Raw genomic sequence first — 25906 nt, forward strand, 5'->3', positions numbered from 1 at the left:
TTTCTCTTTTTACCAAATACCTCATTGGATTATTGCATTTTCTCATATGTAACTCGTTTCTCATTTCTCAGTGTGACTTAGCATTGGATTACATTTATATTTATCTTTTCTCCCCTCCCTGGGCCCTACAAATTATTAAAAACCTCTGAAGGGTAGGGTATACAACTTTAGGTAGTTGTACATTTCTATCTTGGTCAGCTCAGGTTGCTAAAATTAGTCACAAAGTGGGTGGCTTATCAACAACAGAAATTTATTTCTCACAGTTCCTTTAGGTCTGGTTTATAAAGCATGCAGCTAATCTCTAGTTTACTCTACTCCAACTGCTATATTTTAGAATCAACCCTATTTTTCCAGACTATAAGATCAAGTCTCTACATCATAAACAAAGGAATTTTCATAGTTAGTACCATCTCTTCATGGCTGGACTCACACAAGTTTGGAGAGGTTGGAACTATTGAAGCCAAAGTTACTCAGACCTTGAGGTGTCCAAGGTCACCTGGCCCAGAATACTTGGTATTTTTAGAAACTGGTGTAGAGTTTCTATTGAGAAATGTGAGTGTGATAAAATTACTTCCAGTAGTATTTCTTGGCTGAACCGAATAATCTTGAAGGTTGTTTTGTGTTATGATAATAAGGTGAACAAAGTGTATGAGAGTATGGGATCTAATGAATTTAGAGATTTTTTTTTAAAGATTTTTTATTTATTTATTCGACAGAGACAGCCAGCGAGAGAGGGAACACAAGCAGGGGGAGTGAGAGAGGAAGAAGCAGGCTCACCGTGGAGGAGCTGGATGTGGGGCTCGATCCCAGAACGCCGGGATCACGCCCTGAGCCTAAGGCAGATGCTTAACCGCTGTGCCACCCAGGCGCTCCAAATTTAGAGATTTTTTTCCCCATAAGCTTCTAAATGAAACTGATCTCAAATACCAAAGGAATACATACTCTTTATTCGGGGCTTTTAGAATGTCATTGGTAACTTGAGGGTTGCAGCTTCAGTGGTACAGGATTCTCAGTATAGGATTTCAGGAGGACTCTTCCTTATTGGACATAATGGTAGCAGAGGTGGCCATATCAATAGTGAGGAGGAAAGAAAGTCCTGCTGTTCTCAGGCTAGGGAAGGGACTTAGAGATGTGAGGCCACCGGAATCTAGAAGGCCATATTTAGATGTTCTTAAGTTAATATGTCATAAGTTCTCAAAGAAAATATCAGAAAACTTTAATGAGAATTCTCGTCAGTTTGTTGGAGCTATTTTTGTTGTTCTTCTCCATGTCAGGCCATCTTTCAGAAAATCCAAACTTCCTATTAATAATCATATCAATGACTATCATTTATTGAGGACCTATCATAGCCTAGACCTGTGATTTCTAAAACAGTTTCAGCACGAGACTATTTAAATTTAAATTAAATTAGGTTAAAAATTAAAAATTCAGTTCCTCAGTCACACTAGCCACATTGAAAATAGTAGCCACATATGACTAATAGCTACTATATAAGATAGGGCAGCATAGGGAATTTCCATTACTGTGGAAAGTTCTTTTAGATTGTGGTACAGGCACTCTCTAAAATCCTTATGGGCATTATTCCTAATCCTCACACATCTCTACAGTAAATATTATTACCTCACTTTTGCTGCTAGGGAAACCAAATCTCAGAGGGATTCAGTGGTTTGGCCAAGTTCATGTACAAAGTGCAGAGGTGGGGCACAATTTTAATTTGGTCTCATTCCTAAGCCCCTTTTCCTCTTTTTGTCCCGTGTTTCTCGATTATAGTTTCTCATCATGGAGCCTTCTTTTCAAAGTCTTTCAAAAGGACATTCAACAAAGAGTAGAATTATTATTGAGCTACTGAGAATTTAAGTGGATGATATGATAAACTACCAAGGTGAAGGTTTCTTTAAGTTGTTAGAAAAATGGCATAGGAGCTTAGGTGTGGTTATGTGTAAATATACCCTATCATATATAGGTATAAGTAATGTAAAACAGATTTACAAAGTGTTAAACTGTATCCAATAGATTATCACCCAAGAAATGGATAAAGACATCCTTGAAGAAATCATTCCAAAGTACTCCTAAAGCCAAGAAGCATCAACCTAGGTGGATACCACCTATAAGCAGTGGGGAAAAAAGCAGAAAATGTGACTTCCTCTTATGGAAATTTATGTTTTGTCTAAAGCAGGAGGACTGTGTATATAATTTTAGAATGTACCTCAAGAAAGTCTTAAAATAGCTGTATAGAACGATCTTAGACATGGGAAACTAAATTTATTAAAGAAATAGATAACTTGTAGGTAAAAGGAGAAAAATATGTGCAAGTTTTTGCCAATGGGATAATAAAGGCAGGATTTCGACTACAGTAACCAGTCACTGTGTTTCTCAAACACAGGACCAGGTTTGCTGTTGTTGTTGTTGTTGTTAATCTCCTACAGCACATTGCATATTCCTGGCATACAGTTGTTGCTCATGAGCTATTTCTTGAACCAAATGTAAGAATTTTCTGACTCCACAGAAATAATTAGAGTTGAAATAATTAGAATAATAGGATGAAATAATTAGAATAATAGAATAGATAATATTCTAATGAAATATTTAGGATGAATATTTCTATTCATTGAAATGAAATAATTAGAATAAAATAATTAGAATGAAATAATGAAATAATTAGAATGAAATAATTAGAATAATAGAATAGATAATACAATGTGTCATTTTAGTCAATTTTTGGATTACAGCAGCTTTGTTCTTCTCTAACATGCATATTCTCTTCTACAACACATTTGTGTTTGATAATGTGTTCAGTTTATGTGGCTAACAATTATTATGGTTTACCCTAACAAATTCCCTGTGAGAAGACAAGTTCATATCTTTCAGATTTGCAGACCCTTCAAAGTCCGCAGAGCTCAGTTCCAAGGGAACCTGTGTGTTCCACCTCAGATGCCTATAAGGTGGTGTGAGTACAGACTGTGAGTCCTTGAAACTTGGATGTTTGCCCTGGAAAGCAAGCTGGACAGAGATGACACCACCTGACCTCAAACACGAGAGGACAATGTGTTAATGACACAGAGAATAGGAATCAAGTCAAAGGGCAGTGGATAGAATGGAATGGCCAGAGGGAAACGCTCTGTCTTGCCAACATTTTTCTACTTGTAGGCAAACAATCATATTCAAAGCTACTTCTTATCAAGGTTGCAATGATAGGAGGCAGATCCTGCCTTACCTCTTCATGCAATGTATGCTGATACTTTATATTAATAGAATATAATCAGCCCAGGTGTCAGGCTCTGTGATTCACAAGAAGAACAAACAGTGGCGTATGTTGGGTAGTTGTAAACTTCCCAACAGTACAAATCCCAGAGCTGGGAGTTACTGCTCTGAGCGGGCAAGAAAGTTTTACTATGCTCTCTTTTTCATGACTCATGCCTTGAGTCATGAAAAAACTGTACATTTCTCCAAGCCCGGGAATAAGGCCTGTGCCTGGGGATTGTTCAAGGAGTGATTTAATGGTTCCCTCTACTTTGGGTAAGACAGGGCATTAATAAAAAAGATCAGTAGTAGCACAGAGAAGGTTACAGGCATGAGAAGGAAGGAAAGCACTCCTTAGCCACTCTTAGTCTCTGCTAGTTTCTAAACTTCTCCATAGAGTACTTTTGTGCTGGGTCAGTGCATTTAGAAAGCTGTCTAGTCATGTCATGTTGGGGATGGTGCTTCGATTCATTCATTTAACAAATATTGAGCCCTTATTCAATAGTGTTTGGTCATGACACTAGGAGGGCACTTAAACTAAAATGGGGGTGGGGTGTAGAGAAAGTCTCCTCCCTAAGGGAAAGATTTCTGAGATATGATATTCACAATGGTAGTAATTAAAACAAACAAACAAAAAACCTAAGGGAAAGTTGTTCTATGCCCCAGGTGTGGTATATGCAAAGGCATACAGGTGAATAAAAGTGTAAATATTCAAGGAAAAGAGGTTCACAGTGACTAGAGCATAAAACGTAAAGTGGGAGCAGTATGGATGATGATAGAGGGGGGAAGGGCCAGATCAAGGTCTCTAAGCCACACAAGTCTAGCAGCTCACATCAGCAGAGTATTGGTATGAATCCAACACTTTATGTGTGTGATTTTCTTTACTAATCACAACAGCCCTAGGAAGTAGTTACAATTATTTCCCCCAATTTTAAAGATAAAGAAAGTGGGACTCAGTGAATTTATAGGACTTGTCTGTGATCATTGTTCTGTAGTTAGTGATAGCATCAGAATTTGAACCCAGGCAAATTCTGTCATCAGAACAATTTTCAGGATTAATTGACATAATCAATTCAGAGATCTAGAATTGGTGACCAAAACCAGATGTTAACCACACCTAATGAGCCACAGTGCTTTATAATTTAGTTAGAGGATTACTAACTAATATTAGAATTTAATTATTAAACTCATTAATTTATTCCTTCAGAAATTATTCACTATATATTTATGGAGCTTCCACTGTGTGCTAACACTGTTGTAGGAACTAGAAATAAACCAGTGAACAAAATATACAAAAATTCTTGCTTTCACAAAATACATTTCTAATGAGGAAAGTTAGACAGTTAAAAACATTAACAAAAATATAATAAATAGAATTAGGGTTTCTTTCAATAAATGGAACTATAATTTTAATATGTTGAATGATAAATATTTTCTTTTTTTTAATGTTTTTTTATTATATTCCATTAGTCACCATACAGTACATCCCTGGTTTTTGATGTGAAGTTCAATGATTCATTACTTAGCATTATCTCCTCCAGAGCCGTCCATGTTGCAGCATATGTTGAGGAATTGTTCTTTTTGATGGCTGAGTAATATTCCATTCTATATATGGACCACATTGAAGCTATATATTTTTTTCTTCTTTTAGTGTTTTTTTATTATACTATGTTAGTCAACATACAGTACATCCCCGGTTTCTGATGTAAAGTTCGATGATTCATTAGTTGTGTATAACACCCAGTGCACCATGCAATATGTGCCCTCCTTACTACCCATCACCAGCTTATCCCATTCTCCCACCCCCCTCCCCTCTGAAGCCCTCAGTTTGTTTCTCAGAGTCCATAGTCTCTCATGCTTCATTCCCCCTTCTGTTTACCCCCCTTTCATTATCCTTTTCTTCCCCTACTGATCTTCCTAGTTCTTATGTTCCATAGATGAGAGAAATCATATGATAATTGTCTTTATCTGCTTGACTTATTTCACTTAGCATTACTCCTCCATTGCCATTCATGTTGCAGTGAATGTTGAGAACTTGTTCTTTCTGATAGCTGAGTAATATTCCATTGTATATATGGACCACAACTTCTTAGTCCAGTCATCTGTTGAAGGGCATCTCAGTTCCTTCCACAATTTAGCTATTGTGGACAATGCTACTATGAACATTGGGGTGCATATGGCCCTTCTCTTTACTACGTCTGTATCTTTGGGGTAAACACCCAATAGTGCAATGGCTGGATCATAGGGTAGCTCAATTTTTAACTTTTTAAGTTAAAACTCCACACTGTTTTCCAGAGTGGCTGTACCAACTTGCATTCCCACCAACAATGTAGGAGGGATCCCCTTTCTCCACATCCTCTCCAGCAATTGTTGTTTCTTGCCTTGTCAATTTTTGCCATTCTAACTGGCGTAAGGTGGTATCCTAGTGTGGTTTTGATTTGAATTTCCCGATGGCTAATAATTTTGAACATTTTTTCATGTGTCTGTTATTCATTTGTATGTCTTCATTGGAAAAGTGTCTGTTCATATCTTCTGCCCATTTTTTGATTTGTTTATTTGTTTCTCACATATTGAGATTGAGAAGTTCTTTGTAGATCTTGGATACCAGTCTTTTATCAGTAGTATCATTTGCAAATATCTTCTCCCATTCCGTGGGCTGCCTCTTCGTTTTTTTGACTGTTTCCTTGGCTGTGCAGAAGATTTTTATCTTGATGAAGTCCCACAAGTTCATTTTATCTTTTGTTTCTCTTGCCTTTGGAGATGTGTCATAAAAAAGGTTGCTTTGGCCAATGTCGTAGAGGTTGCTGCCTATGTTCTCCTCTAGGATTTTGATGGATTCCTGTCTCACATCGAGGTATTTCATCCATTTGGAGTTTATTTTTGTGTATGGTGTGAGAGAGTGGTCAAGTTTCATTCTTTTGCATGTAGCTGTCCAATTTTCCCAGCACTATTTATTGAAGAGACTGTCTTTTTTCTACGGGATGTTTTTTCCTGCTTTATCAAAGATTAGTTGCCCAAAGAGCCGAGGGTCCATTTCTGGGTTCTCTATTCTGTTCCATTGGTCTATGGGTCTGTTTTTGTGCCAGTACCGTGCTGTCTTTGTGATCACAGCTTTGTAGTACAGCTCGAAATCCAGCATTGTGATGGCCCCAGCTTTGTTTTTCCTTTTCAACAGTTCCTTGGAGATTCAGGGCCTTTTCTGGTTCCATACAAATTTAAGGACTATTTGTTCCAGTTCTTTGAAAAATGTCCTTGGTATTTTGATCGGGCTCTGGGTAGCATGGACATTTTAACTATGTTAATTCTTCCGATCCATGAACATGGAATATTTTTCCATCTTTTTGTGTCTTCTTCAATGTATTTCAAGAGTGATTTATAGTTTCTAGAATATAGGTCCTTTATGTCTCTGGTTAAGTTAATTCCTAGGTAGCGTATGGTTTTTGGTGCTATTGTAAATGGGATGGATTCCCTAATTTCTCTTTCTTCAGTCTCGTTATTCGTGTATAGAAATGCAACTGATTTCTGAGCATTGATTTTGAATCCCGCCACATTACTGAATTGCTCTATAACTTCTAAATGTTTGGGAGTGGCTTCTTTTGGGTTTTCCATATAGAGTATCATGTCATCTGCGAAGAGAGACAGTTTGACTTCTTCTTTGCCGATTTGGATAACTCTTATCCCTTTTTGTCATCTGATTGCTGTTGCAAGGACTTCTAGTACTATGTTGAATAATAGTGAAGAGAGTGGGCATCCTTGTCGTGTTCCTGATCTTAAGGGAATGGCTTCCAGCTTTCCCCCATTGAGAATGAAATTTGCTGTAGGCTTTTCATAGATGGTTTTTATGAGATTGAGGAATGTACCCTCTATCCCTACACTCTGAAGGGTTTTAATCAGGAAAGGGTGCTGTATTTTGTCAAATGCTTTTTCTGCATCTATTGAGAGAATCATATGATTTTTGAATTTTTCCTTCTGGATAAAATATAAGGCACTGATTGATTTGCAAATGTTGAACCACCCTTGCATCCTAGGCATGAATCCCACTTGATCATGATGGATAATCCTTTTAATGTACTGTTGGATTCTATTAGCCAGTATCTTGTGGAGGATTTTGGCGTCCATATTCGTTAGGGAAATTGGTCTGTAATTCTCCTTTTTGATGAGGTCTTTGCCTGGTTTGGGGATCAAGGTAATATTGGCCTCATAGAATGAGTTTGGTAGCTTTCCTTCTGTTTCTATTTTTCGAAATAGCTTTAGGAGAATACATATTATTTCTTCTTTGAATGTTTGGTAGAATTCCCCAGGAAAATCATCTGGGCCTGGAGTTTTGTTATTTGGAAGGTTGTTTATCACTGACTCAATTTCTTCATAATTAATTGGCCTGTTTAAGAAATCAATTTATTCCTGTTTTAGTCTTGGTATTTTATAGGTTTCCAGGAAGTCCTCCATCTCTTCCAGATTGCTTAATATATTGGCATAAAGCTGTTGATAAAGTTTCTAATAATCCTCCAATTTCATTGGTGTTGGTTGTGACCTCTCCTTTTTCATTCAAAATTTTATTAATTTGGGTCCTTTCTCTTTTCTTTTGGATAAGTCTTGCCAGTGGTTTCTCAATTTTATTTACTCTTTCAAAGAACCAGCTTCTAGTTCTATTGATCTGCTCTACTGTTCTCCTGGATTTAATTCATTGATTTCTGCTCTAATCTTGATCAACTGCTTTCACGTGCGTGGATTAGGCCTGTCCCTCTGTTGCTGTTCCAGCTTCTTGAGGTGAGAATATAAAAACTGCATTTTAGATTTTTCTATTCTTCTGAGTGAGGCTTGGATGGCTATTTATTTTCCCCTTAGGACTGCCTTTGCAATATCCCATAGGTTTTGGACCATTGTGTTTTCATTCTCGTTGGTCTCCATAAATTGCTTAAATTGATTTTTGTTTTCCTGGTTTATCGAGTCTTCCCTGAGCCGGATGGTTCTTAGTCTCCAAGTGTTTGAGTTTCTTCCAAATTTTTCCTTGTGGTTGAGTTCCAATTTCAAAGTGTTGTGGTCTGAGAATATGCAGGGAATAATTTCGGTCTTTTGGTATTGGTTGAGAACTGTTTTGTGACCCAGAACATGGTCTATTCTTGAGAATGTTCCATGGGCATTAGAATAGAATGAGTATTGTTTGGTTCTGGGGTGTAGTGTTCTATATATATCTATGAGGTCCAACTCATCGAGTATGGCATTCAAAGCCCTTGCTTCATTGTCAATTTTTTGCCAGGGTGTTCTGTCTATTTCTGATAGTGGAGTGTTGATGTCCCCTACTATTAATGTATTTTTATCTATATGTCTCTTTATTGTGGTTAAGAGTTGGCTTGTGTATCTTGCCGCTCCCCTGGTGGGGGCATATATATTTATAATTGTCATATCCACTTGTTGGATACATCCCTTAAGAATAATATAGTGCCCTTCTCTGTCTCTAACTATAGTCTTTAGTTTAAAATCCAAACTTTCTGATATGAGAATTGCTACCCCAGCTTTCTTTTGAGGTACATTGGCATGAAAGATGGTATTCCATCCCTTTACTTTCAGTTTGAATGTATCTTTAGGTTCAAAATGAGTCTCTTGTAGACAGCAAATGGATGGGTCATGTCTTTTTATCCAATCTGCAACCCTGTGGTGGTTTATGGGAGCATTTAGGCCATTTACATTGAGACTGAATATTGAGAGATATGGTTTTAATGATGCCATGTTCCCAGTAAAGTCTTTGTTTCTATAGATTGTGACTTTTGTGTTCTGTATCACTCTTGGGGTCTTTTTACTTTTATAGAACCCCCTTTAATATCTCCTGTAGGGCTGGTTTTGTGGTTATGAGATTGGTTAATGACTGGTGTTTCTGGAAGCTCCTTATCTCTCCATCAATTCTGAATGACAGCCTTGCTGGATAAAGGATCCTTGGCTGCATGTTTTTCTCTGAAAGAGCTTTAAAAATGCCCCCCCAACCCTTTCTCTCATTCCAGGTCTGTGTAGACAGGTCTGACGTAATTCTGATGCCTTTGCCTTGTTACGTGAGAAATTTCTTTGCCTTGGCCGCTTTCAATACTGTATCCTTGGATCTAATATTTGCGAATTGCACAATGACGTGACGTGGCGTAGGTTTGTCATGGTTGAGCTTGGGAGGGGTCCTCTCTGCCTCTTGGACACGAATGTTTGTTTCCCTCGCTAATTAGGGAAGTTTTCAGCTACAATTTGTTCAAATATCTCTTCTAGACCTCTGTTTTTCTCCACCCCCTCGGGGATGCCGATGATTCTGATATTGGAATGTTTTATTGAGTCAGTAATCTCCTGCAACCTACATTCGTGGGCGTGGATTTTTTTTTTTTGAGATTTTATTTATTTATTGACAGAGAGAGAGACAGGCAGCGAGAGAGGGAACACAAGCAGGGGGAGTGGGAGAGGAAGAAGCCGGCTCCCAGCAGAGGAGCGTGATGTGGGGCTCGATCCCAGAACACCGGGATCACGCCCTGAGCCGAAGGCAGAGGCTTAACGACTGAGCCACCCAGGCGCCCCAGGGCATGGATTTAAGACCAGCTTGTATTTCTGTTTTTTCCTCTATTAACCCATCGTCCAATTCACTAATACGTTCCTCTGCTTCAGTGACCCTGGCCGTCAGAGCCTCTAGTTTTGCCTGCATTTGGCTCATAGAATTTTTAATTTCTGTCAGATTCGCTCTCATTTCTGTCCTTAGGGATTCTATATTCTCAGTAACCTTTTCGTTAATACTTTTTTCAATTCTACTCATCATTTTGACCATCCTTACTCTGAATTCCATTTCTGATAATTTGGTTACATCCATATCCATTATTTCTATGGCACAGACTCACACTCTTTTCTTTGCTGGGGGGGGGGGCTTCTCCTTCTTGTCATTCTGATGAGGAGAGGTTGCAGGGTTGTCCAGAGCCCAAATTATTGACTGGGTCCCAGGCTGTCCCCCTTGTTTTATAGGGATCTTAGGGATGTGGGCTTCTTCTTTAAAGATTTTATTTATTTATTTATGTGGCAGCGAGCCAACCAGCGAGAGAGGGAACACAAGCAGGGGAGTGGGAGAGGAAGAAGCAGGCTCCCAGCGGAGGAGCCCAATGAGGGACTCCTTTCCAGAATGCCGGGATCACGCCCTGAGCCAAAGACAGGTGCTCAATGACTGCGCCACCCAGGCGCCCCGGGTTGTGGGCTTCTTGATTTTTCAGCCTGCATTCTGGGGGAGGGGCCTGCCGCGCTGATACTCAGGCAACCCTGTTTGGGTAGAGTCTCCGTGTCCCCTGAGAGGGGGGATGGGGATGGGCACGCTGTGAGCCGGTATTTCCAAGCTTTTGTTCTCTGGCGGCTTTCCCTGGTGGTCTGCTGTGCCTCTTCTGAGAGTCAGAGCAGCAGCAGCCGAATTTCAGCCTTTGTCACAGAACAGAGGGATTGCGGCCCGTTCTCTACTAATGTTCTGGCCACTTTAACTCTGTTTTTGTTGGTGCTGCTCAACCCTGCAGCGTCCTGGGATGTGCGCCCCACACCCGGAGTCCCAGCCCTCACTTCCAGGGCCGGCGCGTCTCTGTCCTTTGTGTTTCTAACGCCGCCAGCCGCCAGCCACCAGCCGCCCCCACATGCTCCGGGAGCTCCCGGTCTCAGTCTGAATCCAGCGAGCACACCGGGATTCCGGTGTTCCGCGAGATGCCTGGTGGCGCGCACCCAGCTCACGGTCTCAGTCCGCTCTCTCGCGGGTGCCGATAGGTGAGTCTGCCTGCTCCCCGGTGCAGGTGGCTACCGCTTCCCGGGGCCCGAACGCGGTGGCTCCCTCCCCCTTCTGTTTATCTTCCGATATCTGTGCGCGGTTTCACGGCCCCCCGCTTTGTACCTCAATACTCAGCGCTGGAGATGTTCATTTGTAGAGATCCAGATTATCTTCCTGCATCTCAGGCTGATTCCGTGGTTGTTTAGGCTGGTCTGGTACCTATCCAGCTCGACTCAGGGGACCGGCTGAAAAAGGGGTCCCCTACTCCTCTGCCATCTTAACTCCTTCCTCGGTTTTTATGACTTTTAATTTAGTTTTTACATTTGCTTCCTGTGTCTGTTGTAGCAAATCACTACAAATTTTGTGGCTTAAAACAACAGAAATTTACTCTTCCACAGTTCTAGAATTCAGAAGTCTGAAACCAAGTTGCAAGCAGGGTTGAGCTCTCTACAGAGGTTCTAAGGGAAACACTTCCTTGCCTCTTTCAACTTCTGATGGCTGCCAGAATTCCCTCATTTGTGGCAATAGCACTCCAATCTCTGCCTCCATTACCTTCATTGCCTTCTCTTCAGTCTGTTGTCAAATCTCCCTCTGCCTCTCTCTTATAAAGACACTTGTGATTGTCTTTAGAGCCCAGCGAGATAATCCAGGAAAATCTCTCCATCTCAAGATCTTTAATTTATCATGCTTGCAAAGTCTTTGCCATACAAGACAATTTTCATAAATTTCAAGAATTAGGACATAGACATCTTAGAAGACATTTTCAGCCCACTACAGGGGCTATGCTTAAATTTATACTATACAAATGTTCAGCTATTATTGTTCTAACAAAATATAAAGCAGACTACAGCAAGGAACTTGGAGCACTTTACCCTTAGAACACTTCCCCTTCTGAAAAATTTTAAAGGTTTTATTTATTTGAGAGAGAGAGAGAGAGAGAGCACAAGCAGTGGGATGGGCAGAGGGAAAAGAAGCAAGACTCCCCGCTCAGCAGGGAGCCCAATGTGAGGCTGGATCCCTGGACCTGATCATGACCTAATCATGACCTAAGACGAAAGCAGGGACTTAACTGAATGAGCCACCCAGGCACCCCTCCCCATTTGATTTTTTAGAAACATTTTTCATTTATAAGAGAGAGAGAGAGAGAGAGAGCATGAGCAGGGTGGATTGTCAGAGGGAGAGAGAGGACCAGACTCCCAGTGAAGCAGGGTGCCTGACATGGGGCTTCCATCTGATTTTCATTACGTGTTTTATTTCTACTCATTTTTTTAAAAAAATAAAACATTTTTAAGTTTTCATTCAAGTTCCAGTTAGTTAAAATACAGTGTAATATTGGTTTCAGGTGTACAATTTAGTGATTTAACACTTCCATACAACACTGGGTGCTCATCACAACAAGTGCCCTCCTTAATCCCCATCACCTATTTAATCCATCCACCCCACCTTTGGTAACCATCAGTTTGTTTTCTATAGTTAAGAGTCTGTTTCTTAGTTTGCCTCACATTTTCCCCCCTACTCATTGTGTTTCTTAAATTCTACATATGAGTGAACTCATATGGTATTTTTCTTTCTCTGACTGACTTATTTTGTTTAGCATAATACTCTCTAGCTCTATCCATATCTTTGCAAATTGCAAAATTTCATTCTTCTTTATGGCTGAATAATATTCCAGTGTGTGTGTGTGTGTGTGTGTGTGTGTGTGTGTGTACGTGTGTGTGTGTATACACTATTCTTTATCCATTAATCAGTTGATGGACATTTGGGTTCTTTCCATAATTTGGCTATTGTAGATAATGCTGCTATAAACATCAGGGTGCATATCCCCTTGAATTAATATTTTGTATTCTTTGGGTAAATACCTAGTAGTGCAATTGCTAGATGATAGGGTAGCTCTATTTTTAACTTTTTGAGGAACCTCCATACTGTTTCGAGGAGTGACTGCACCAGTTTGCATTCCCACCAACAGTGTAAAGAAGTTTCCCCTTTCTCCACATCCTTGCCAATACCTGTTGTTTCTTGTGTTGTTAATTTTAGCCTAAAACATTCTTTTATTCAGTAGTTAATTAAATTGACATTTGTTGTCAATTTGTGGTACTATTGTTTCTTGTTCCTGCGTTCACTTTTTTCTTGCTGTTATTTTGTAGATATCTTAGCAAGGATCTATGGTCGATTAATTCTCTTGTCCATCATATTGACTGAGCACAAAATCCTGTTGACTGTAATATTCCTTCAACACTTTAAAATATTACTCTATTGTCATCTATTGTAGCTGGTGAGAAGTATGTTCTATGTCCAATTCTTCATGGGTGACATGCCCTTTGTTTCTGGCACATTTTTTTTTAAAGATTTTATTTATTTATTCGACAGAGATAGAGACAGCCAGCTAGAGAGGGAACACAAGCAGGGGGAGTGGGAGAGGAAGAAGCAGGCTCATAGCAGAGGAGCCTGATGTGGGGCTCGATCCCATAACGCTGGGATCATGCCCTGAGCCGAAGGCAGACGCCTAACCGCTGTGCCACCCAGGTGCCCCTGTTTCTGGAACATTGTTAAGTTTTGTTTTAATTTCTTTAATTTCTCTAAGTTACCAATTCAAAAATTCTCTCTTTAGTAGTCCATTCAAGATTTATATTTTCATTTACCAAATATGGTCTTTTAATTTAACCATTTTTTAAAAGATTTTATTCATTTATTTGACAGTGAGAAAGAGTGAGAGGGCACAAGCAGGGAGAGCAGCAGATGGAGAGGAAGAAGCAGGCTTCTGCTGAGCCGGGAACTTGATGCGGGGCTCAATCCCAGGACCCTGAGATCATGACCTGAGCTGAAGGCAGCTGTTTAACCAACTGAGCCACCTAGGTTCCCCCAATTTAACCATTTCTTTTATACTGTTCTTCCAGAACGTTAATAGACAAATATTGGGCCTTCTATTTATACTGTATGTCTTACACCTGCTATTTACTTTTTTATATCTTTGTGAATTTTGTACTGAGGAATTTTGTGTTAAATTCTTTTTTTTAATAATAATATTTTAATTATATTATGTTAGTCACCATACAGTACATCCCCGGTTTCCGATGTAAAGTTCAATGATTCATTAGTTGCATGTAACACCCAGTGCACCATGCAATATGTGCCCTCCCTACCACCCATCACCAGTCCATCCCATTCCCCCACCCCCTCCCCTCTGAACCCCTCAGTTTGTTTCCCAGAGTACAGAGTCTCTCATGCTTCATTTCCCCTTCTGACTACCCCCCTTTCTTTATCCCTTTCTTCTCCTACCGATCTTCCTAGTTCTTATGTTCCATAGATGAGAGAAACCATATGATAATTGTCTTTCTCTGCTTGACTTATTTCACTTAGCATTATCTCCTCCACTGCCATCCATGTTGCAGCAAATGTTGAGAAATTGTTCTTTTTGATGGCTGAGTAATATTCCATTGTATATATCGACCACATTTTCTTTATTCATTCGTTTGTTGAAGGGCATCTCGGCTCCTTCCACAATTTAGCTATTATGGACAATGCTGCTATGAACATTTGGGTGCATATGGCCCTTCTCTTTACTACATCTGTATCTTTGGGGTAAATACCCAGTAGTGCAATTTTTGGATCATTAGATTTATTTCAGATCTCTAATCTTCCAATTTAAAAATTCTCTTTTCAACAGTCCATTCACGATTTAGGCAGAATTAGGGAGTGTGTAAGTGCTAAGGCTCTGCTTCCAATCTGTCTAGGTTCAATTCCACTTCTACCATTCATTAGCTAACTGGGATTAAACAAATTACTAGTTTCTCTGAAGTTCATTTTCCTTATCTGTAAAGTGTAGATAATAGTACTTACTTTGTTGTAATTATGAATATTGGGAAAGCCAATATATGTAAAGCACTTAAAATTGTTCTTAGCATACATGGTAAAGCTCAGTAAATACTAACTTTTATTGATATTGTTCTATTAATATCTAAATTTATTTCAAAAAATTTAGGGAACATGGAAGAGTAGGAGAACCCTAAGCTCACCCCATCCCACATTCACAACAAGATATCACTCACATCCAAGTCAATAAACCAGAGAGTGATAAAAAAAACTGACAAAAAAAAAAAAACTCCACAATTAAATATAGAAAAGAAGCTGCATCTGAAAGGTTAGGAAGATCAGAAAGGTGGAGGAGGGCTGCCTGTAGAAGGGAGGGAGCTTTCACACAGAGAAACAGGTCTTCACACTGGGAAGCTCACATGGGGAAGACTAATCCCCATGAAGTAAGCCTTTGAAAACCAGAGGGGCTGAATTTTTTGAGTTTGTATAATGGTTGAGACTTGGAGCCTGGAGCATTAAAAGTGGGTTGACTCTTATCATATGTATGATAAGAGTATGTATGGTGACTAACATAATATAATAAAAAAACATAATAAAATAAAATAAAATAAGTGGGTTGACTCAACATTGTGATAGAGGGGAGAGTGAGTGATAGCTGGGTTGCCACCTTTAAAGAGACAGTAGCCTGCACAGAGAGACAACATTAAAACAGCAGTTTTTACAATGCTGGGGCAAATGGGAAACGAATCTGTTCATAGTGATTTCACAGTATGTTAGGGGACTTCTCCTAAAATGATGAAGATCATAGGCACTGTTTTCCTCCCCTGCCCCACAGCATAAAAATAAAGGAGGCGGGACTTCAGGAGGTGGGACTGCACAGACACTTGCTACCTAAACTGCTAGCAGCATGCCACACCCATAAGTTGTCCTGAGGGCTCACCCATTCCAATCCTGTTAGCGCCAACCCTGGGCTCAGGGCAAATTTTGGTAAAGCTGTGTACACATGGTGCCCAGCCACCAGGTGCATAGTTGTTTCCACATGCCGGGCCCAGCCGACGAGACTGTGGGATACTGGTGAGGTGAGGTGGCCTGGAGTCTGGAACCGATGACCAAGAAAAAATTCTTGAGACGTCTTTGGTGCAAAAAGGTGGTTTATTAAAGCACGGGGACAGGACCCATGGGCAGAAACAGCTGCACCAGGGTCATGAGGAATGGCCCATTATATACCCTGAAGTTGGGAGGGGGTTGGGGATAGCATAAGTCTCTAAGGAATTTTGGAAGCAAGGTTTCCAGGACCTTGAGGGGGCTAGCTATTGTTGGGAAAAGGTCATTTATTACCGTCTAATAAAACTGTAGTCATAAGACCCTTCAGAAGTATATCGGTGGGCCATATGCTTGGGGGATGATTGCCAATATGTATCTTGGGGGTGGGGATTAGAGATAAAGGAAGTTTTCAAAGGAATTTTTATATGTCAAAGCAAACTTACAGGATACTGGTTAGGGGGGGTGTTCAGGCTGGGATTGCTTTTCGCCCTTAGCAAAGTATTATCATTGAGGCAGTTGAATCCCTAGAGGAATGTCACTCTGCCTGTTTCAAGGACTTGTCAATGAGCTGCAGGTAGTAAAGAAATTTAATAATTTTTCTTCTGCCTTTGTTTCCCACATCACATGCCACTGTCATGGCATGCTACACCCAACTGTCACACTGCACCCAGGCTCTGTTGCAGTGCCCACCCACTGTTTCTCATCCAGCGGGGCCCAGCCATTGCTGCACCCAGCCTTGTACCCCTGGCTACCCCTGTGCACACTCCATAGCACTGCAGTGCTGCATAGGACTAGTGGCCCAGCACAAATTTTGCTAACACTGTTGCCCAACTCCCAAGTTACCCAGTGGGCACACCCTCTCAGAGCTGACCTCCCTGGGGTCCAGTAACAACACAAAGAGAAAACACAGCCCATAACAGGCAGAGAATCAGTGCAGATGATTGCACTGAAAGGAAAAGTGACTCAGACACAAAAGCAGGACATAAAATACATGTATTTTCCAGAAGGATACTTTCCTGAAGTGCCAGGATCTGGTGAACAAGGGTTCACTGCAGGCAGGGCACTCCAGGAACTCCTCTTCAATTCTTTTAAGAGCAGAAGATATAGCTGACTTTCTTAACAGAGAAACAGACACAGAGAGGAAGATAAAATGAGGAGACAGAGAAATTTATCCCAAATGAAAGAACAGGATGAGGCCACATCCAAGTATCTAAACAAAACAGATATAAGTTAACATGCCTGATGGTGAATTTAAAGCAACAATAATAAGGATACTCACTGGACTTGAGAAAAGAGCAGATAAGGTGAGTGAGACCCTTAACACAGAGATAAGGAATAGTGCAGAGATAAAAGAGCTCAATAAATGAAATGAGAAACACACTCGATGGAACAAACAATAGGTTGGAAAAAGCACAGAAATGAATTAGTGACCTAGAAGAAGGAGTAATGGAAAATAATCAAGCTAAACAAAAGAGAGAAAAAAAATTAACTATGCAAAATGAGAGTAGACTTAGGGAACTCAGTAACCCCATCGAAGGAAATAACATTAGTGTTCTAGGAGTCCCAGAAGAAGAAGAGAAAGATAAGGGGGTAGAAAATCTATTTGAAGAAGTAATAGCTGAAAACTTCCCTAATCTGGCGAAGGAACTGATATCCAGATCCAGGAGGCACAGAAACCTTCAACAAAATTGAGAAAAGCAGATCCACACCAAGATATACAGTAATTAAAATGATAAAATATAATGGTAAAGAAAAAATCTTTTAAAAATTTTATTTGTTTGTCAGAGAGAGAGACGGAGAGCACAAGCAGGGGGAGCGGCAGACTGAGGGAGAAGCAGACTCCCCACTCAGCAGGAGCCTGATGCAGGACTGATCCCAGGACTCTGGGATCATGACCTGAGCTGAAGGCAGACACTTAACCGACTGAACTACTCAGGCGTCCCTGGAAATGAAAAAAAATCTTAAAAGCAGCATGACAAAAAAAGACAGTTATATGCATATCTCTCAATAATTTGAATATAAATGAACTAAATACTCCAATCAAAACACATAGGGTGACAGAGTGGATTTAAAAAAAAAGACAAGGATTGCCTATATGTTGTCTATAAGAGACTCATTTTAGACCTAAAGAAACAGATTGAAAGTGGGGGGATGAAGAAATATCTATCATGCAAATGGATGTTTAAAAAAAAAAAGCAAAGTAGTAATACATATATAAGACAAAATAGATTTTAAAACAAAGACTCTTACAAGAGATAAAGAAGGACATTATATAATAATAAAGGGACAATCCAACAAGAAGATATAACAATTATAAATGTTTATGAACACAACATAGGAGCACCCACATATATAAATCGATTAATAACAAACATAAAAGGATTGATATAATATTCGTAGGGGCTTTGACACCCCACTTACATCAATAGGCAGATCATCTCACTGAATATCAACAAAGACATAAGGGCTTTGAATGGATGGATTTAACAGACATGTACAGAATAGTCCGTTCTAAGACGGCAGAATACACATTCTTTTCAATTGCAAATGGGACATCTCCAGAACAGGTTACATATTAGGCCATAAAACAGCTTCAACAAATTTAAAAAGATTGAACTCATACCTTGCATCTTCTCTGAACACAGAGCTATGAAACTAGAAGTCAACCAAAAGAAAAAATCTGGAAAGACCACAAATACTTGAAGGTTAAATAACATGCTACTAAACAATGAATTGGTTAACCAGAAATAAAACCACAGAAAATAACACGGAAACAAGTGAAAATGAAAACCCAATGGTCCAAAACCTTTGGGATGCAGCAAAAATGGTTCTAAGCAGGAAGTATATAGCAACACAGGCCTACCTCAAGAAGCAAGAAAAATCTCAAACAACATAAACTTACACCTAAAGGAGATAGAAAAAGAACAATAAACAAAACCTAAAACCAGCGGAAAGAAGTAATAAAAATTAGAGCAGAAATCAATGATATAGAAACTAAAAAAAAAAAAAAAAACCCATAAAAACCAATAGAACACATCAATGAAACCAGGGGTTGGTTTTTTGAAAAAAATCAATAAAATTGATAACCTTTAGCCAGACTCATCAAGAAAAAAAGATAAAGGACTTAAAGAAAAAAATGACAAATGAGAGAAGAGAAATAACAATCAACACTACAGAAATACAAACAATTATAAAAGACTATTATGAAGACCTATATGCCAAAATTGGACAACCTGAAAGAAATGGATAAATTCCTAGAAATATAACCTACCAAAAATGAAGCAGGAAGAAATATAAAATTTGCACAGACTGATAACCAGTAAAGAAATTGAATCATTAATCAAAAAACTCCCAAAAACAACAACAACAAAGTCCAGGACCAGATGGCTTCACAGGCAAATTCTACCAAACACTTAAAGAAGAATTAATTTCTATTCTTCTCAAAAGATTCCAAAAACTAGAAAAGGAAGGAAAACTTCCAAATTCAGCCTATGAGGCCAGCATTACCCTGATACTAAAATCAGATAAAGACACCACAAGAAAAGAGAAGTACAGGTCAATATCTCTGATGAAAATACATCCAAAAATCTCAACAAAAATACTAGCAAACTGAATTTAACAATAAATTTTAATCATTCACCACAGTCAGGTGGGACTTACTCCTGGTTTGCATGGGTGGTTCAATATTCACAAATTAATCAATGTGATACATCATATTAATAAAAGAAAAGGTAGAAATATGATCATTTCAATAGATGAAAAGAAAGCATTTGACAAAGTAGAACAACCATTCATAAAAAAAAATTCAACAAAGTAGGTTTAGAGGGAATATACCTCAACATAATAAAGGCCATAGATGAAAAACCCACAGTGAGCATCATATTCAATGGGGAAAAACTGAGAGATTTTTCCCCTAAGGTCAGGAACAAAACAAGGATGTCTGCTCTCACCAATTTTATTTAATGTAGTATTTGGAGTCCTACTCACATTTATTGGACAACAAAAAGAGTTAAAATGCATCCAAATTGGTAAGGAAGAAGCAGAATTTTCACTATTTGCCAATGACATGATACGATATCTAGAAAACCCAAAAGATTCCACCAAAAAACTGCTAGAACTGCTAGAACTGATACATGAATTGAGTAAAGTTGCAGGATACAAAATCAATGTGCAAAAGTCTGTTGCATTTCTATACACTAATAATAAAACAGCAGAAAGAGAAATTAAGAAAATAATTCCATTTACAATTGCACCAAAAATAAGATACTAGGAATAAACTGAACCAAAGAGGAGAAAGAAGTGTACTCTGAAAACTATAAAACTATAAAAATTGAAGATGACATAAAGAAATGAAAAGACATTCCATGCTCATGGATTGGAAGAACAAATATTGTTAAAATGTCTATACTAGCCAAAGCAATCCACACATTTAATACAATCCCTATCAAAATACCAACAGCATTTTTCACAGAACGGAAACAAACAATTTTAAAATTTGTATGGAACCACAAAACTCTAATAGGGATAACAATTTTGAAAAAGGAAAGCAAAGCTGGAGGCATAACAATTCCAGACTTCAAGTTATATTACAAAAGCATAGTAATCAGAACAGTATGGTATTGGCACAAAAATAGACACATAGATCAGTGGAACAGATTAGAAAACCTAGAAATGAATGACCTAGAATACGGTCAGTTAATCTTCAACAACACAGGAAAGAATATTCAATGGGAAAAGGAGTGCCTCTTTGATAAATGGTGTTGAGAAAACTGGACAACAATAAGCACAAGAATGAAACTGAACCACTTTCTTACGCCATACACAGAAGTAAACTCAAAATGGATGGTGAAACACCTAAATGTGAGACAGGAATTCATCAAAATCCTAGAGGAGAATGTAGGCAGTAATCTCTTTGACATCATCCGTAGCAACTTTTTTCTAGATATATCTCCTGAGGCAAGGGAAACAAAAGCAAAAATAAACTAATGGGACTACATCAAAATAAGAAGCAAGAGAGGATACAATCAACCAAACTAAAAGGCAACCTACTGAATGGGAGAAGATATTTGCAAATGACCTATCCGATAAAGGGTTAGTATTCAAAACATATAAAGAAATGATAAAACTCAACACCCCAAAACAAATAATCCAATTACTAAATGGACAGAAGACATGAACAGACATTTCTCCAAAGACAACATCTAGATGGTCAACAGACACATGAAAAGATATTCATCACTTACCATCATGGAAATATAAATCAAAACTACAATGAGATATCATCATACACCTGTCAGCATGGCTAAAATTAACAACACAGGAAACAACAGGTGTTGGTGAGGATGTGGAGAAAGGGAAAATCTTTTATATTGTTGGAGGAAATGCAAACTGGTTCAGCCACTCTGGAAAACAATAAGGAGTTTTCTCAACGTGTTAAAATAGAACAAGCCTGCAGTCCAGCAATTACTCTACTGGGTATTTATCCAAAGAATACAAAAACACTAATTCAAAGGGATACATGCACCCCTGTGTTTATAGCAGCATTACTTAACAATAGCCAAGATATGGCAGCAGCTCCAGTATCCATAGTTGATGACTGGATAAAGAAGATGTGGTATATACATGCAATGGAATGTTATTCAGCCATAAAAAAGAATGAAATATTGCCATTTGCAATGACGTGGATGGATCTACAGAGTATTATGTTAAGCAAAATAAGTCAGTCAGAGAAAGGCAAATACCATATGATTTTCCTCATATGTGTAATTTAAGAAACAAATGAGCAAAGGGGAAAAAAGAGAGGGAGGGAGAGACAAATCAGGTAACAGAATCTTAATTATAAAGAAAAAATGATGGTTACTAGAGGGGAGGGGGCTAGGGAGATGGATTAAATGGGTGATGGGGACTAAGGAGTGAACTTATGATGAGTAGCAGGTGATATATCGAAGTGTTGAATCAATTTATTGTATACCTGAAGCTAATATAATACTGTATGTTAACTAACTCCATTAAAATAAAAACTTTTAAAAAATAAAATGGGAAAAAATTGGAAAAAAATTCAAAAATTTTTAAAAATTATTTTTATTTAAATTCCAGTTAGTTAACATAGTGTAATATTAGTTTCAGGTATACAGTTTAGTGATTCAGCACTTCCATACAATACCCAGTGTTTGTCACAAGAGCACGCCTTAATCCCCATCACCTATTTCACCCATTCCCCCACCCACCTCCCCTCTGGTAACCATCAATTTGTTCTCTATAGTTATGTCTCTTTCTTGGTTTGCTTCTCACTCTCTCTCTCTCTCTCTCTTTGCCCTATGATTGTTTTATTTCTTAAATTCCACATTAGTTTTTATATCATTTTTTAGTTGCTGACTTTAAATATAATTGCTTATTTTTAATGCAAATTTCATCTTCATTTATTTCTTTGAACATCACAAACATCTTTACTTTTAAGTATTTTCCATATTGCTCTAAAACCAGAATTCCATCTGAGAAAATTCCTTTTCCGATTCTTGTGTCTGTTGTCTATTTTATTAAATGTCATGGGTTTTGGGATGTTGAGTGACAGGCTCATTTTGAGTAGGAGATTTTTTCCTTCTCTCTTTTGCTCCAGGTAAACTCGGAATTGCCTCTTTCTTTCTAACAAGTTTATGGTTGCTTCCATCTGGCCTTCTAGACCTCCAAGTAAGAAGATCCTTTGATGATAATTTGGAGCTCATTCTTACCCTGGATTGATATTAGGGATATCAAAGATGGTGTCACAGAATCAATCCCTAGTCAGGAACTATGAATTAAATAAAAGCAATGTATCATATTCTACAAAATCCAGGATGTTACTGACTAGAGGGTACAATTTTATGGCATTCTATGCACAAATTAAAGAAAACTGCCAATTAAATCTTGCTATAATGCTTTTGAATCACATATAATTTTTACTTTATACTTATCAAAAAAGAATTCTTTTGACTTAGATGTCAATTTTTATTATACATTACTCTATACATGTAAAAAAAAGTCAATGGCCAACATGTTCCTAGAATATCTTTACCTCTTTCAATTCAGATACTGATGTTCCATATTTTCTCACATCATGTTGGTCCCTGTGCCAATTAGAGCCTGGGTAATACAGCATTTCTTAACATGTCTTCATGAAGTTCTTTGCAACTCTGACCATCATTCTAGTTTTGATTCTTATGGTTTGTCAGGGACAACTTGCATCACAAGTATCTGCTCTCCAAAAGAAATTCTGTAATGTTTTCAGGTTTTAGAGATATTGCGATGTGAAAAAATGCACAGCATAAAATTGTTTTTTAAAAAGTGGTAATTACCAGGGCGCCTGGATGGCTCAGCCAGTTAAGCATCTGCCTTCATCTCAGGTCATGATCCTAGGGTCCTGGGATCGAGCCCCACGTCAGGCTCCCTGCTCATCAGGGAGCTTGCTTCTCCCCCTCCTGCTGCTCCCTCTGCTTGTGCTGTCTTGCATTCTCTCTCCTTCAAATAAATAAAATCTTAAAAAAAAATTAAAAAGTGGCAATTACCAGTTTGTATTTCTATCCAGAATAAGATATTTAATAGAATTTGAGACATTTTAATTGAGAATGAAAGGGGAGGCACACTAGAATTTCCACCATTTGGCTTAAAGGAGAATCTGTGGTGCTTAAGAGCACTGGCAAAAACAAATAAAAACGAAAACACTTCTTAGAGATATCACCTTGGTCAAACGAATTAATCTCTCTGTACCTCAGTATTCTTCCCTAATAGGGTTGTAAGATAAGTAAATGAATTAATATATGTAAAGCACCTAGAACCATCTGTGTTCATGATTATCCTTCTTCCCATTCCTACACTTGTCTAACTGTCCCATCAAAGTTACGTCTTGTTTCTAACATCCTTTCACTGGCAGGGAGGCTCCTCACCACAGCCTTTGACTTCTAGCTATAAGCTTGGTTCAGGGAAGTGCCCTTTCTCCCCTCACCCCAACCCTTTCTGCTCAAATGAGACTTGTTTTCAGTCATCTTTTCCTGGCAGAATCTCAGTTCTGGTCACAGTACCTATTTCCAGCCCAGAGCCTGTCCCTTTAGCCCTGTTAACTGCTCAATTTCCAGCTCATAGAAAAGTTTATCTGGTTTTTGAGCTCAGCTATGTCATTTTGGTTTTCTCTTTTTATATTTTACCACTGTTAAAAGATAAAACTGGGCATATTAAATTTTTAAGACTTCATTTTAGCAAAAATGACCTCAAATCAGGCAGCAACAAACTGTAAATGGTTAGGAGCACTCCACTCACAGAAGCTAGAGGAAAAAATTTTATAGAGAAGTTGTGAAAGCAAAACAAGGAAATTATTTGATTGGCTTAAGGAGTTGCACTTTTTGGAAAAGACTAGTTGGTTATTTGTAACTGGTTGTCCTTAGGTTTTGATTTCTTAACTTTGAGGCATTTATAGGCTTAGGTTTTCATTTGCTTACCTAGTCTGCTAAGGTGTTAGGGCTGCCTCAGCCTAATGGCCTTGCTTAATTAATTTAACACCAATAACAATTAAAGCATGAATTCTTTGTGTCACCTTGGCTGGAGTTTTTAACCACGTTTATATATAATTGTATTCTTAACTAGTGTTCACGCTTTATTCAACTTGGTGTTAGTCCAGCACCTGACACAGTGCAGTAGAACTAAACAGAAATGATTAGATGAATGAAATAAACATTTTGCTTTACTTCAAAACTTATTTCAGTGTCATTTTATAATGTTTTGTTTTATTAATTTAATTTGGAACTCTGAGTTTCTATTTTTGTTCTTATGAGATATAAGAGTCATAAATTTTTGTTTGCTTTTTTTTAAATTTTAAATATTTATTTACTTATTCGAGAGAGCAGGAGGGAGGGGCAAAGGGAGAGAGCATCTTAAGCAGACTCCAAGCTTAGCACAGAGCCAGATGTGGGGCTCAATATCACAACCCTGGGATCAGGACTTGAACCAAAACCAAGAGTCAGATTCTTAACCAACTGTGCCACCCAGGCATCTCTTGTTTGCTTTTTTAAAAGCAAGGTTGTTGGTTTTTTTTTTTTTTTTAATAGTTTTAAATCTATAGAAAAGTTGCTAGGGCAGTATAAAAAAACTCTAGCTTTTCCACTTAAAATTTCTATTTACTACATTATCTCCATCTTCATCCTTCTCTCCCTTCTCTATGTATTTGTGTATGTGTATACACACACACACAGAAATGATGCCCCATCACCCCTAAATACTAGAGGACATAACTTCTAAAAACAAGAACACTCTCTTACATCACCATCTATAAATCACCAATGTAACAACACAACCATCCAATCTATAGTCTCCATTCAAATTTTCCTCATTGTTTCAACAACTTATTTTTTCCATTCTGGTTTAGGATCTTATGCAGAAACTAGTACCATATTTAGTTGTCATGTGTCTTAGTCCATGACCATAGTCTAGGTAGCTTATAAACACCAGATATTTATTTCTTGGAGTTCTGGAAACTGGAAGTTTGAGATCAGGATGGTTGGATTGAGGGCCCTCTTCTTGCGGCAGTTTTCTTGTATCTTCATGTAGGGGAGAAATAATAATTTTTCTCTATCCTTCTGTGTTCATAGCCTATAATATAAGACAGATTAACAGGAGAAATAAAACAATTTTAATCACATATGTACATATGGGAGCCCCACAAAAATGTGAGACTCAAAAAACAGCCAGACTATTAAGGCTTATATATCAGCCTGAGCTGGGCTAGGAGTCAGAAATGATAGGGGTGGGGCTTCAAAGAGGGGAAGGCAATTCACAGGAAGGTGAGAGGAGAAAATGTTCCACAAACAAATGTTTCCCTGCCCTGCAGATAAGTCTTTCAGGTGAAAAAGTTTTCTCTGGCACTCGTTCTCTACCTGGTATAGGCTCACTTTGTAATGGAAATTTCTTTATAAGTGAAGATTTTCCTTACAAAAGGGTAACTTCGACTCTGCTTTCAGAACTTCTTTTGTGCATGCAGTTTCTCAAAATAATCAGCTCAAGATAATTCTTGTGGCAAAAAAAAGCATATGT

Source organism: Ursus arctos, unplaced genomic scaffold, assembly GCF_023065955.2.
Source record: "Ursus arctos isolate Adak ecotype North America unplaced genomic scaffold, UrsArc2.0 scaffold_11, whole genome shotgun sequence".
In the NCBI taxonomy this organism is placed as follows: Eukaryota; Metazoa; Chordata; class Mammalia; order Carnivora; family Ursidae; genus Ursus; species Ursus arctos.